The sequence below is a fragment of the Pteropus alecto genome, unplaced genomic scaffold, assembly GCF_000325575.1.
Source record: "Pteropus alecto unplaced genomic scaffold, ASM32557v1 scaffold13, whole genome shotgun sequence".
Taxonomy (NCBI): domain Eukaryota; kingdom Metazoa; phylum Chordata; class Mammalia; order Chiroptera; family Pteropodidae; genus Pteropus; species Pteropus alecto.
This window is the reverse complement of record NW_006434373.1, coordinates 3,385,833-3,398,327: the sequence shown is the minus strand read 5'-3', so window position 1 is coordinate 3,398,327 and position 12,495 is coordinate 3,385,833. Positions and strand designations below refer to the sequence as shown.

Sequence of the window (12,495 nt, the reverse complement as noted above, 5' to 3'; positions counted from 1 at the left end):
TTTCTTTCTTTCTTTCTTTCTTTCTTTCTTTCTTTCTTTCTTTCTTTCTTGTTTATGTATTCATCTATGTGATATAAGCTCTTTTCTAGTAGCAATTTTATTTGTTTATTTATTTTGGGAGGAAAGTGGAGTCTTTTTACTTTTTTATTTTTTTAATTTATTTTTTACCTACACTTTACATATAATACTATATTAGTTTCAGGTGTACAACATAGTGATTAGACACTTATATACCTTATGAATTGCTCATCCATTAAGTCTGGTACCCATCTGACACCATACATAGTTATCACAATATTATTGACTATATAATTGAACTCAACTTTATGTCTTTTAAAGCTGAGCTCCTGTCATTATTGCTCTACCGGACGGCATCACATGTATAAGACCCAAGAATGAAAAGAAAACTTACATGTCAGAAGTAAGGATGCTCTCAGGACAGGCACAGTGAAGTCTTTGCTTTGTTCTTTCTCACCCGTTCCCCACTTCCAAACTATGTTCTCCTCCTTCCTTTATAAAAATAGCAAATGACCTTCATATAGGCCATCAATGCTCATAACAATCTTTCACATCTCTTTGACCAACACTATGATGCCCTCAGGTTATTGTCATACTCACTTTTACACATGGGAAAATTGAAACTCAGATGATAAGATCATGGGTCTGAGGCATTGGTTAATTAGTCCAAGGTCACAGAGTTAGCAAAAGACAATTTAGTATCTTGGTTAAGAGCATTGTCTCCAGAGATGGCTAGAACTGGGTGCAAATCATAACTTCTATACTTTCTTCATGTGACATTCTGCCTAGTCTCTCTTCCTCCATTTCCATAGTGGTAAATATAGATAATCAATTAATCCGATTTAGTAATATTGTGAAGTTAAATGGGATAATGAATGTAAAAGGCTCAAGTTCAATGTCTAAAACATAGTAAGCACTCAGTCGATGTTAATATAAAAGATAAATAAAACACTGGATTTAAATCTAGGACTTTTGATTCCAGATCCAGTATCCCTCTTCATTAAATCATGTTCTCAATCTAAAGATAACCAAGAAAGACCCGTGAACCACATGGAAAAGACCTGAAGATGAGTGGTAAGATCTGACTCCAAGAAGCTGCTTCTACTGAACCCAGGCTAAGCCCTGCCCGCATCCACAGACTGAGCTTTTGTTCTTGTGACTCTTCATGTTGACAATGGCTAGAATAACACATTCCCACAGAGAAGCTGCCTTCTTTGCCTGGGATGTCTCCTGAAGATTGGCACTACAGAAGAAAACTGGGCAATTAGCACATGGGAAAACGGACACTGGGTTATAGAAAGTGTAGACAACAGGGTCTTGCCATCTGCACACCACACCACAGTAGTCCAGAAAGAAAGGTCTGAAAAAGGTTTCAAAACACTTTGAACCTCCAGAGGAGAATCGAGTAGAATAGACCAGACCAATCCATATGAGCCTATAGTAAGTAACCCAGAAGAAAGATTTATTGACATTGTAAGCTGAAATGAGATGCCAGGTCAACCTCTTCCATCAATTGCTAGTGGCTAACTGGAGTACTTACTACGTTGTAATAAATTCTGTTTTGGGTATGTGTGTGCGTGCGTGTGTGTGTGTGTGTGTGTGTGTGTGTGTGTGTGTTATCCAACACAATCAGTGTAACTATGACAAGTCCTAGCAGCGGCATTAACAAAGTCTAAAGTTGCATTTGAGTTGAGTGGAAAAGCTTTCACCCATCAGTAATATCTGCTATGAGCTTGGAATAGAAGAAAATGTCAAATTTATACAATTCTTGGCCTGGAGATGAAGTTTTCCCCCATCATTCTGCTTATTAAGTCATCTTCAGTAACTGTAGAGAGAATCATGATCTTCCTCCCCTCAGCTCTCCCTCCCACTAAATAACAGAATACAGTAATGTGAAAGTCAAGTATCAACAAGACAAGATTATATTTTTGGATGGCAGAATATTACTGCAGCTTTTCTAATAATTCAAGACCTGAGCTGTGCAAAATGATTCTCACTGGGAATCAAACATTTGCTTCAGGAGGTTCTAAAGGTGAGGGCAAAACAATTTGTATTTGTTTAAACCATAATGTCATCCATAATTAATGGGATAACTCTGGCTCAGTAGAGCTTGAAACTACTGTGTATATTTGAAGCTGGATTTCTAGTTCCCGAGAAGAAGAATACATTTACCCTTAAGCTTTTATTTTATTTCTTCATGGAAAAGGTGATTTCTAGTGACTGAACATTTAGTTTCTTTTGAGTATGTTTTTGACTAGTACTCTTTGCTCTTAAGTGGTAAGAGCAAAGCCAATTGCCAAAATGTGTTTTTAAATAGTGACCCTGAAACTTGGGGGTGCTAACTTGGGTAACCACGAGTTCTTTTAATGCCTTTTCTCCCTAATGTAATTTGAACTCTTGACAAATTTTTTAAAAACACTTTTTAAAAATTCAATTAAAAGTCTTTTGTTTCTATCCTGAAATACATTCAAAAAGTAAAAGCTTTCATTTCATAAAGCAGTGTCCAGAAAAAAATTATGACCCATTGCAATGTTGTTGAAATATACTCTTGAATAAATACACCTAAATTCATGGAAATACAAGACAGAATGACCACTGTATTCCCCTTAGATGATCATATTCCAGCAGAAGGCTCATTTAACCTACATACAAGGAATGATGCCAGGAAACACAGGAGCGGCAATTTTCTCATTCATTTAATCAGTCAGACTTTCAAAAACTTTTCGATTTTTGGCCTACATTCTGTACATTGGGTTTCATACTTTGGTCTGATTCATATACAGGAACTTGCCTATAGAAGCACAGAAATGATTCCAACACAAGAAGACTCTAGGGAGCGACTTAAAAGCAATATAGGTTCAAGTATCATCGATAGTGGTTTAGAAGAAGTTTACGAATTCTGAGAGATTCTATAGAGGAGGTTGGGGCTTGTGTTGTGGTTGAAAGTGTTGTAGAATTTTGACAGAAATAGATGAAAAAAGAAAAGGTAATTCAAGCAGGCAAAATAGTTGGAGGAAAAATACATATAGAAGTAGGCAAAATAGTTGGAGAAAAAATAGTTGGAGAAAAAATATGAATAGTTGGAGAAAAAATATGAAAAGGTAATTCAAGTAGGCGAAATAGTTGGAGAAAAAATACGAAAAAAGCCTAAGATAATCAGCAGAGATATTTATTTATCCTGCACTGTGTAAAAATTACATAGTCACATAGATAAGGTGATAATGGAATTTGAGACTAGGTTGCAGAGGCTCTCGAATAGCTGGAAAAGGAGGCTGAAATTTATCCCTGACATTATAATTCTTTTGAACTTGTTTGTTTGTCTGTTTGGTTTTTGAGTTGGAGAATGTCATAATAGTAATTATCAGACACCAAAAAAGGACAATTAACTCAGCGAAGGGTCTACAGCCTTGCTACCCTGAATAAGCCCAATCCCGTCTGATCTGGGAAGCTAAGCAGGGTTTGGCCTGGTTAGTACTTGGATGGGAGACCACCTAGGAAGACCAGGTACTGTAGGCATAAAAAATAAATTAAGAAATAAGGAAGTAAGCTAACAAGGTCTTTGCAATCTGTGAGGTTAACCAAGGGTTGCCGCACCTAAAAATAAATAAATAAATAATAAATAAATAGGTCGATGAAGGAAAAAATCCCCCCAAAACGCAAAAGATATAACCAACCAACCACATCAACATTTGCCCACACTTGTGCAAGGACTGTTGGCTACATTCAGCCAAAGAAAGACCCAAAAGACTAGTTAGGAGCTGAAAGGGCAAAGAGAATTCAGACTCAAGTGACGGCAGTGAAATGATCAAGGACAGGGTAAGAATAACAGTGTGAAGAGAAAATTCGAAGGGCAAGGAGATGACAGGCAGCAAGAAGAAGGATGAGTAGGCTATGTCCTTCTTTCTCTTTGCCAAAACATGAAATGTTGCCATCATATTGCTATATCGGATCTAATGTCCTCTGCTCTGTGAGACCTTCCTCCAGCCCCTCTCATCAGAGAGGAAAATGGTGCCTGACTCGCCCATTTGGTCTTTCATGCCTTAACTCAGGCTGTTTATTGATGATTACTCTTCCCATACTTTTTTGTTCCTTTCAATATTCTTCTCAAGCTATAGTTTTCAGGATCATTAAAACACACACACACACACACACACACAAAATTTTCTCTACTGATCTATGCTATTTACCTTCATTTTTGGGTAAATCCTTTAAATTATCTCTGCTTCTGTTTCTTCATATTTGAAGTGACGGGTTTGGGCTGATGCCTTTCAGATATTCAATGACTGTCTCTCTTCATCCACAAAGTATTTTTTGATTTGTCCAGTAGCCTGTGCTCTGTTCCCTAATTTCTCCTCTGTGTTATTTCAGCAATTGCATTAACATCCCCCAAGGCAGAAACGATGGCTCGCACTTCTTTAAGTGCCCAGGGCATTGAAAAAAACTACTTTATTTCGCAGGTTTTTGATAACAACAAATTGTTGAATTAATGCAAGAGAAAAATACTAATGGAAAATTCCATATCTCTCTAATAATATACAAACTCTGGTGAAGAACAGGATCTCCAACTGGAGAGTAAATAGTAGAAATTCAATAGATGACTATTGACAATCAGATGGTAACATAACTCTTTAAAAATTGATAAGTTACAATATTTCGATATTCGCAAATATACAATTCTCAATTGGGCAGCATTTTATGTAACTAACAATGTTCCTGAGGCATCAATATTAAGAAGCTAGGAAAAGATCTGCTCTCTTTTTCCTTACAGAAAGAAAAATACTTTTAGTTTCACCCTCAAGCTTCTTCCTGAATAAGAACTTAAGAACATTTTGAGCCAAAGCCAAGCCTTGACCACATCAGTCATTTTCCCATATTAACCTTTTTTAATCACTAGGCAGCCTCATTGTAAAAGGGGGCAGTGAACATTATAAGATGCAAATCAGCAAATTCAGAGCCATGGAGAATGTTTTGCTGACAGTCACGCTTTTTGATAGGTCAAAAGGAAACCAGGCCTGCAATGCAGGTATGGCCAGCTGTGTTTCCCACCGGACTGGCTGAATCATCATAACAAAACCTGTGTTTATAGAACTCTTTACCTGGGGAAACACCCAGAGGTCTCTGTCACTCTCTTTTAAACTTGATATCCTCTGGAAACTAAGAAACCAATATTCCCATTTTGCAAATTTGGAAAATGAGGTAGAGAAGGATAAGTTCAATTCCTCGAGAAACTGCTAATGAGTTGTATTGATGTCCAAGTCTTTTGGTTTCCAAAATGTGTGCTAGTCATTAGGGAGTCTGCCTGTGTCTGGAACTTCAGTTTGGCTCTTCACTGAAAATCTCTAAGAGTAACAGTGCTTTCCACCTATCCAAGGACCACTTGTCAAGCCTCAGTTCTTAGTTCTTTGGTTTCTCTCCTAAACGTGATATTGTGGAGCTCCAGAAACTCCTCCCAAGGCCTTCATACTCCACCACCATTGGGAATAGTTTTTCTCAGTCGTTTATCACTGTATCTCTTACTACAGCTACGTATGTGGAAGTTCTCTGTTTCGAATTTAAACATTTACCTTTTCTTCATTTATTCCCTATCGTTAGTGTTCATTCTAATACTAATGATTGATTTATTTTCTCTACTATATGCCAGGCACTATTCTAGGTTCTTGAGTAAATACTACTGAAAAAACAGACTTAGCTCCCTGCCCTCATAGAGTTGATATTCTATCCAAAGGAAGATAACAATAAATACTAAGCATAATAGATAATGAAATAATAAAGAATGTTAGAAAATACTAAGTAATACCATGGAGGAAAATGTAGGGACCAGAAGTAATGACAGCAAGGCATAATTTTAAATAGGGTATGTCTGGATAAGTCTCATTGAGGAGGTAAGACTTGAAGGATATTTGGGGCAAGAGTAACTAAGCAGAGGAGCCAGGCAGTGCACAGCCCCTAAGGCAAGCAATTCCTGGTGTGTTTGCAGAACAGGAAGGAAGCCAGTGTAGATGGAGCAGAGTGAGCAAAAATAGTGTTGTTGAAAATGAGGTCTTCTGGCTATAGTGAGAACTCTAGGTCTTATTCGGATTAAAATGGCAAGCCTCTGCAGGTTTTGAGCAACTGAAGGGCTTAATCTGTCTTTAAAGAGGTCAGTCTAGCTACAGATTAAGAATAAGAGCAGAGTAGACTAAGGCCAAGCAGTTAGGAGGCCACCACAGTAATCCAGGAAAGAGTTTATGAGGGCTTGGAGCAGCGAGCAGCAGTGGAGGGGTGAAAAGTGGTTGGATAATTTGTACATAAAATGATCCGAGAGCAGAACCAAAAGTAATATCTGACATGCGGTTTTGTGCCCCAGCCAATAGAAAACATGTTGCCCCTCCATTTCAAGGTGGGGAAAGCTGCAGGGAGTAGCTTACTAGGAACAGATCAGAAGTCAGTTTGGAGTATGTTGACTGTGAGCTGCTACTAGATAGGCAAGCGGAGATGCTGAGAAGTCAGTTGGGTGAGCAAGACTGGGACTTGGGAAAAAGGTCTAAGCCAGAGTTATACATGTAAGAGTCTTATGCATATTGATGGTATTTAATGTCTTGACCTGGGTAAGAATTATCAAAATGAATGGTGACTAGAGGAGAAGGGGTCTGTTCTTGGATACTCAAACACTAATAAGTCTAGGAGAAGAGAAATGGCTACCCAAGAAAACTGAAAAGGAACAGCCAGTGACAGGAGGAGAGATGAGAAGATATGGTATCCTGGAATTACCAGATAGAGGGAGGAAGCAAATATGTTAAATACTATTGATGGGTCAAGTGACCTGAAGACAGAGAAATGGAGAGGTCACTGGGGGCTTGACAAGAACAGCTTCGTGTGAAAGTAGACATGAAAGTAGAATTTATGTGTGTTTGAGAAGGGATGCGAGAAGAGTTTGAACCCAGACGGTAGAGACAACTCTTCTAAAGGGTTTTGCCTTTGAGAAAAGTAAGTAAATGGGGTGACAGCTGGAGAGAAAATAAAGTCAGGAGAGGGTCTGTTTATGTGTTTTGTTTTGCTTTGTTTTCTTTTTAAATGGCAGATATAACAGTATCTTTATATGGTGATGGGACTGATGCAGAGGAAAGGAGGAGATCGATAATGAAGATGGTAGAAAACTGCTGGAGAGATAGTGTCCCTGAGTAAAAGGGAGAGATGGGATTGAATACGAAAGGGGAAGGATTGTCTCAGAAAGGAGCAAAGCAGCGGGCGGTCGCCCATGGAAGCAAGCAGGAAGGAGGATAGGGTGAGACTGGAGGCCAACACCAATGTCCGAGTGCTTAAGAATGTCTTCAGTTCAATGTCAAAAGTCACAACATATTAAAATTACATCAACAATCAAACTCATCCTTTATTATTTTTCTAGCTTTCTCCCTCACCAGTGCGTTTGCCATGTCTTGTCGTTATAAAGGTGTTTACTATTATCTACAACAGACTCATCATTGGCAAACAGTCTTAAAACTGGGAGAGTATGTATCCTGGTTACCTGAGGTTTTTAAGTAGTATGTGAAGAGAAATTATTATAATGGAATAGTTTTTCAGATCCTTAGTTTGCATAGATACTCTTTCCTTTACTTGAAATGGTACTCCCCCTCAATTCCTAACCCCAATTCACATTTGTCTGTCTCATCACCTTCTTTAACAAAAAGAGTCATACATACTCATCCTGACTAAACTGGGGTCAGGGGTGAGACTCTGGGCACCAAACACAATGACAATGTGGCAATCAGAGTCCTTTGACAACAAGCAAAGAAATATTAGGAAAGCTATACTAAGGGTCAGAACCCTATTTCATCTAGGTAACAAACACATTTACAGCAAAGTCCAGTGCCTTGTACCTACCTACCAAGCACTTAAGGATGGAACTCAGAATTGACGTGGTTTTCACAGGGGGCATGTTTAACTGAAGTAGAAAAACCAAGTCAGACTTTTTTTTTGTCAGAATGTGATGGGAAAAGTCTTTAATTCCACAGTTTTTACAAAACTATGTTTATACCACAATACACATTATAATGAAAAGTTCATCCATGCAACTGTTAAACTTGTAGTAAAATCCTATTTTCAACTTAAATGTATGAGGAAGACATGGGAGCAGATATGTTTGAAGATCACTACTTTAGCTGATCCTCTCATCAGAGTGCTGTCATATTTGTCCTTTCATGCAAAATACTCATTGGACTGCCTGAAAGAAAACACCATAGAGTGGAGACTTCACCAAATGTAGAGAAAAGGTTATATCACTGCTTCTGGGTCTACTTGATAATAAAAGTTTGGATATGTGGTGGAATTTGGCCCGTGAGTTTCTTTCATGCTGCCATATCACTGGTGGTAACATCCCTGGGGAGGAAACCCATAGTCCTTCCTGCTTCCAGTCACTGAAAGCTACAGAGCCTGACAAGTGTGAACAGCCAAAGTGGCTTCAATTAGTTCACACGGGTCCCGTGGCCACAAGCACATCAGACCTCTATTCAGAAGTGATTGGGTTCCGTTCACTGCTGTGTCCTCATTGTCATCCAATGCATATTTATCAAATGAGTATTTTCCATTATGTTTTCTCTAACACAAAAGGCACCAGGCGTCAGCTGAATTCCTAGCACTATAAAACGTTCAGTTTTCTCCTGTACTACTGCCCTGCAAATGATACTTCCCGTCCTCAAATGATAATACTAAAAAATATTCTTATAATAAGGCATTTCTCACATGGGGGTAATGGCTTAAATGAAAGTAAAATGAACCCCTCAGCATTTTGTACCTAATATAGAGAAAAAAGACACGATTGAGAGAATTGAAAGAATTTTGTATAAAATCTGTTTTTATGCCCAATTGTTATAATGATGAATTTACAAAAGGATGAATTCATCAAGAAACACCTCGAGAAACCACATATAAAGCATAATGAGAATTTGAGCTTTTCAATTTTCGCAGAATCCTTTGTGGAAGGAAATATCAAGGGATCATTCTGCAGTGTAAAAAGCCATAAATAAAAGTAGCAGAAGTAAGGATAGCAGGATAATAGGGCTATTAAGGAGAGGACACCCCCCACTGTTCGCTCACATTGTAAGCAATGAGATAAAACATCCACTACTGGGTCTGGTGTCCGCTAGGCTCAGAGCACAAGTTTACAGGACGGCTACTGATCCCTGTCCAGAACATAGCGACAATTACCCTGAGATCATTCTATTTGTTTTTCCTTTTGTGAAGTGACAGCCAAGAACGTGAAACATTCACCAGCATCATTGTAATTTCTTGAAAAACCTAAAGGGAACAAGAAAAAACAAATATGAAACACTTCAAAAGGAAGGAAGTGTAATATGTGGAGTTATTCATCATTACTTAAAAACACACAGAGACTATATTGGGTGAAGTATTTGCCTCTACTTTTAAAACATACTTAGTCTGATGGAACAAAGTTAACGTTCTCATCTTCACGTAGCTCAAGAGCTGTTCAAGTTGTGGTGAATCTTGAGAAAAATACCTCACGAAGCACTTCTGCTATCTCTGTAACTTAGAACACTCTAGTTAGCAAATATTTGCTTAACAAATCATGGTATCTGGTTCTGTAAGAGAGGCAACAACATGTTCATTTTGGTTTCTAGCCTCATGGAGTTTACAATCAAGTAGGGGAGACAAGTAATGCTAGAACAAGGTCATAAAGTGGCTTCCCTTTGCTTTTAAAATAAAACCCACATTTTCCGTGGCCCTTTAGGACATGTACGCACAGCCCTTGCCCACGTTGCTTCAACACATGCTGATCCCATCTCTCTGGAATATGCTATCTCCCTCCTTTTGCTTGGATTAATCCAAACCGCCCTTCGATCTCAGTTTAATGGTCACTTTCTCAAAGAGGACTAGTCTGATACTAAAACTTGAATTGAAGCCTCGTGCTAATCTTCCTCAATGCACCCTATTCACAACATGTTTGTTTTTGTATCTCTTTAAATGTATGATCTGTGCCTCGTCTATTTAATTGTAAGCTCTAGCAGAGAGGATGAGAATCTGTTATGGTACATACTTACACCTTAGCTATCATTATTCCCGGCCCATACCAGACACCCAATGAGTAGGATTTGATTCACAAACAAGCGTATTTTAAAATATGAATTTAAACAATCCATATAGTAAAATTACCTGCACAGTATTATAATTATATGCAAGGTAAAGGTTATCATTTCTGATGTGTACAGATGTTGAAATGGAGGCCAAGAGAGCTCTAATGATTACTGGAAAAATTATTTAATCAATAACGAGATTCTGGAAAAGTGCCTTTTCAATAGCTCCCTAAAGATGTAAATATCTTGACATAAAATATCTGGGTGCATACGTCAGGGAGGAGAGGATGCTTGTGAGGAGTGGGTGGGCAAGAGTTAAATTAAATAGGATTGACTCTGTTTTTAGGTGCTTTTTATCTTGTAGATAAGATATGGAGTTTACAGAACATGCTCATCTACTAACTGGGTGGATTTCCAAGCAGTCTTGGATGTCCTCTTTTCTGTAAAATGAAAATGTCAACAGTGACCACAGTGGTAGAATATTGGAGGATAGTAATGAAGGTCAGTTTCCTTAATTCCACACACTTTGATCTGAAGTTAGGACAATCCCTATGCCTGGAATCTTCACAATGGACCAAAATCCCCTCCCATATGGTGTGGCTATAGTAACACTCTGGATTTTTATATGATAGCACTCAGTGCACCTAAGCTCTAAATCCATCAACAGCTTGCCTTATCTGGAACTAAGGCAAGGAGATACAACTTCAAATACAACCATGTCCCCTTCCAGGTGCGATTTCTCCTATGATGGGGACTTTTAATTTTAACATTTTTAATTCTAGCTTTACCTTTGAAAGTGGTTAAAGACAAGAAAACCATTCATGCGACAGCTAATACATTTGTCATAGATTCTAAAAAACAGACATTAAATGGAAAAGGAGTGACTTTTGGTAAAGTTCTGTTTTTTGCCTCCTTCTATAAAAACTACATTTTTCCCCCTATAAAACAGGAAGAAGTATTTTATGGGAAATTCTCAGGCTACCTGGTCGCTGCCACAACTTCATAACACCAAAACCAAAGGATTTATTGAAAAACCAGATAAGAAATTGAACATTTAAGATTGCTTTAGGCTCACCCATCGAAATGTCATTCTTGCAGTTTTTTGAAATGAAATTCATCATTCAAATTTTAATTAAAATTCTGCTTCCAGCTCAAGATCTTCCCTAATGATACTAGCTCAGGGTTCTTGCTCTCTTCAACTCATCTGTAAGCCTAATTTGTATTATTAAGTGACCAGTTTTATTTAATAGAGCCTGCTCCTATCTAGAGTCTAAGCTCCCTGAGAGCAAAATAATGTATTTAGAGAAACCTGGTTCTCATGTTCATCTCCTTTACCCACTTCCTCTTTGACCATAGTTGATTTGAGACAGGGCTCTTCCTCTGCCCAAAGGAGGAGGAAACTATAGCTCAAAGTTCTCTCTCTTTTTCTCTCTATCACTATCCATCACACACACGCACACACCCATGTGTACATAGCCCTCCTTCCCCCCTCACACACACCCTTCTGAGCCACCCTACCACATGCCACAGTTGGACAAAACTCTATGTTAGGCTTGACTCTATGAGTGGGCAGCACCACTTCACCTTAATAGCAGCGCACAGCTATAGTCAGCCACTCCTTACTTTCTCTTTTCCATGAAGTCAAGTTGGTAGGCAACCGGATCACTTGGTGTTTATGGATGAGAAGATCTGCAGTAAGCAGACCAAGCCCAGCCTCTTAGCGACAGCTTACTGTGGTACCCTACATGGTGGATGGCTGCACAAAGTCTGGTTTCAGGGAAGAAATAGTAGGAAGCAAAAAAGCCTCACTTAGGTCTCCTAGCTTTGCTTAATCATTAACCCAAATTGATGAATTTAACATTCACCAGAAATCAGGGAGAATCATAGGCATGCCCAGCTGGTTGTAAAATAGGGTTTTGTTTCACTTTTTAGCTATAGGCTTTTGTGAGAGTGGCAACCTCAGCAAGGATCCTCTAAATGAAGAAGAGCAAAGAAGGATTCTGCCTCCAGAGCCCACCCAAAATTGCTGGAAACTTCTACTTAGTAAATACGGTTAAAGTGAAGATCAATTTGAAAATTACAAATATCAGAAAACAGCACTTTCACAAGTAATGTGTTTAGAGGCATTTATTTGTACCTGAAGATTTCTCACCCATCAAGTCTTAAAAGCGCGTTCTGGTGCATTCTGGTGTTGGTTCTGGTGCATTCTGGTGTTCCTCTTGCTTGGGGAGAGGCAGCACCTCTGTTAAACACCGATTTTTCGAGGTCAAATGTCACTAAGCGATCTTCTCTGTGAGTGTAAGCAAGGACAGGTGCTCACCTGTTCGAGGGCCAGGACATTTCTGCAACTGTCTGTATCATACACATTGTATTACGTTCTGACTTATGTAACGTGCCACATGTTTTAGCT

At 38.6% G+C, this 12,495-nt stretch overlaps 1 pseudogene; it reads left to right on the top strand.

Moving 5' to 3' along the window:
* The first annotated feature begins 3,415 nt into the window (after positions 1-3,415).
* On the top strand, positions 3,416-3,534 carry LOC112477800 (annotated as a pseudogene).
* Positions 3,535-12,495: the final 8,961 nt, after the last annotated feature.